The 3263-nt window shown below is 37.1% G+C and overlaps 1 pseudogene; it reads left to right on the forward strand.

Moving 5' to 3' along the window:
- LOC118334800 overlaps positions 1-3263 on the forward strand; it is a 344242-nt pseudogene that overhangs the window by 156719 nt on the left and 184260 nt on the right.

A 3263-nucleotide genomic window follows, 5' to 3' on the forward strand; every position in this document is an offset into this window, starting at 1 on the left:
ATGTAGTGGAGTAAAAGTAGCAGAAATAGAAGCATGCAATGAAAATACAAGTGCCTTAAAATTGCACAGTGCTTGAGTAACACATTAAAGATAAGAGAATAGGACACTGTTCAGTGAGCTGTAATAAATGGAGAATAAAAGATCAGCAGTAGTTTTATTATTTCAAATTAATATTGATTTGACTGAGGAAACATTTTAATGAACTTACAGGACAAAGACACAAAAAAAGACAGTATTTAATCAATTAAATAATACATTTAGCGATCTTAGGAGGATTTACAAACACATAACTCATTATTTCTTATAATGTATCAGGTGAAGGTTATTTTGTGAGCAATGAAAATCGTCATAAAGAAACCACAAACCACAGACACATTTCCACCCTGTAGAGGCTGAGTATTTGATTACATTCAACCAACTGTATAAGTTTGACTTTTTTTTTTTTTTTTTAACTATTCGCTTCTAACAAAAGAATTTCTGCACCCATTTTTTCCCCCAGAAGTTAATTCTCTCTTTAGGACAAATATGAAAAAGTTAACACTGATTAAAACCACAATAATAATAATCAGTTTCTCAAAATTATATTAAGACAACATGTTTTATATTCAATTTCATAACCGTGTCCATAATGTGACTAAATTAAGTGATGCTAATAGACCAAACTGAGGTCTGGGGACCAACAGGGGTCCTAGAATGGGTTGTATGAAGACTTTGTTATCTTCAAAAATACAAAAATTACTCAGAGGGGATTCCTAAAGACAAAATCCTCCCAAACTGGGGTTCCATGTTCTAATGTGCATCTACTGGTCCTATTGGACTGTATGGCACTGAAATACACACAGGGAGCAAACAGTTAAATGTTTTGTAAGTTAAGCTTTATATTAGAAGATTATATTACACATTTCAAAGGGTGATTACAATCAGAAATGACATTAAAGCGAAGCACAAAGTCACATTTTGCAATGCAGATGCCCACAAAGGCAGAAGGATTGTGTCACATTGATTCAGATGAGATCTTTGATGTCTGGTCTGGGCTAAACTTTGATAATGGATTCTTTTATCAGAGATTTCCTGGTGTGAGAAGGGAAATACAAAGCGTTCAGCAGGGGGCAAAGGTTTTCATTTATTCTGCTGTGGAAATATCTCCCATTTTGGAGAAATTGCCAGCATTTTGACTTGCTACCTGCTGTTTCCTGGCCTCTGATTTCACATCTGATTGCTCCGGTGCTTCAGATGCACAGAAGAAAAAAAAAGAAATATCTGCCCTTCAAGAAATGCACATCAAATATATTAGCTACCTCAGAATTCGCTCTCCAGCGTATACTTTCGAATATCCCTTCACAGAACATGCTGATTAGTTTTATAAGTTCAAACCTCTAAAACAACAGAAGCCCCGAGGAAAAGTTATCGGCTACAAGTCAAAGCTTCCTCAAATGTACAACAGCAGTCACACCTCCTATCACAGGGGGAAGCAGGTGTGTGTGAAATAACATGTAGAGATAAGACAGATCTCTCCTGTCTCTACATGTTATTTCACACGTGTGCTTGGATCTGTCACACATCCGTGCAGCTCTGAACGTGTGATGTGTTGATACTGTACTGATATGACATGACGTGCAGGCTCTTACAGATGTCTAGTTCAGAAGCTCAGAAAGCTTTTGATGTGAGGAACCAGATCAACATTTGATAAGATTTTCGCCTCAGAAAACACAGACTGAGAAGACCTTTGTTGTTAGATGCTACTTTACAGGCAGCAGGGACGGTCAACAAAGTAGTCTGTGTACAAGATTTGTTTCACAGTATTTTTAAGATTATAAGATTCTGGCGGTGGTTTCACAGTTTGTTTGCATGACTGGGCCTTTTATATAGGTTTAAAGTGGCTTATTTTATGTCAGGAGTACATTAAATGCCATCATAGAGGCTTTTATTACTACAGAGCTGGCTTAGGACACCACTACCTCTTTCCTTTTCTCCAGTGTCTCCTATTCATTTTCATTAATCATTGTTGTAGACCTAAAGTGATTCTCCAATTGTAAAACTGTGGAGCCATTATCCACCAAAAGCTGTTTTAACATTTTGTCAATTAAAATCACTTCTTTGATTCCAAATCCAAAAACAGAGAAAGTCTCGGAAGAAAATAGAAAATGTATTAGTGAGTGAACAGATTTCTTTCACCACCAACGCTGCTGGCTTACCGGTTTGATTGGTGGTCTTTTAATAGTAAAGGTTGCAGAGACCAGCTATAGGGTTTTCTTGGCCCTACAAAATAATACAATATATGAAGGAATCAGAATGTAAACAAATGTTTTATTGTGCAAACTGCAACATAGTGAAAAATGTCAAAGTAGTTGTATAAACACTATAAACTGAAATAAAATATTCAAAGTATTTAAGTATTCAAAGGGATATTTCACAAATGTTCTATTGCCCAAGTACATAACAAAGTACCACAAACTTCTGTGGGCCATGCTGTTTTTCCCTGGTAAAGAGAGTTAGTTGTGGGTTTTTAATTGTTACGTTATGAAGTTATAACGGTTAGTAATAAGGGTATGCAGTTAATAGGGTTTCCCTCTCAATACATGCTATACAGCTTCCCCAGACCGTAGCACTTTTCATTTGCCCATTGGAGAGTTGCAGCAGTTGTTTCAGCTATGCACAGGTATGACGGTATATAAAGGATTCATCCTATGGGAAATTAAACTGGGTGTACCAGTCTGTTGCTAACCACTAGGGGTAAAAATAGGGGACTGCCAATGGTTCCAACAGCCCATTATTCAGGAAACCCCAATGGTCCAAAAAAATGTCCCATTGGACCGAAAGCCCTTAGGCATATGGCCTATTATCCCGAAAACAAAAGCCCATTGCTCTGAAGGCCCGTTTTCCAAAATGTATATATAATATAAGACCAATTTTAAACCAAAGTTAGCTGCTGTTATCTCATGTCTTGCATGGTCTCACAACAGTACACCTTAATTTATCCAGGAAAGGGGTTTTGCTGAGCTAGCGTGCTCCTTTTTTTTTAGGCCTGTCCTACTTTAAATTGCTCCAGTTACAGAGTTACCTGAGAGATGAGGTCAGGACAACCGCTGTTCCTCTGGTAGTCACCGACTGAATACAAATCCACCAATTAAACAGTATTTTCTAATGACTTTAACCTGAATAAAGTCACAGTCAAAGTCCAGTTAAGTTATGTGGAGGGCATTTTCTACACCTTAATCAAACTCTCAGATGTTACCACATGTATTTTGGTTGTAAACTTGGAA

This window comes from Morone saxatilis, unplaced genomic scaffold (genome assembly GCF_004916995.1).
Source record: "Morone saxatilis isolate NCDOM2014 unplaced genomic scaffold, NCSU_SB_2.0 Contig23, whole genome shotgun sequence".
NCBI lineage: Eukaryota > Metazoa > Chordata > Actinopteri > Moronidae > Morone > Morone saxatilis.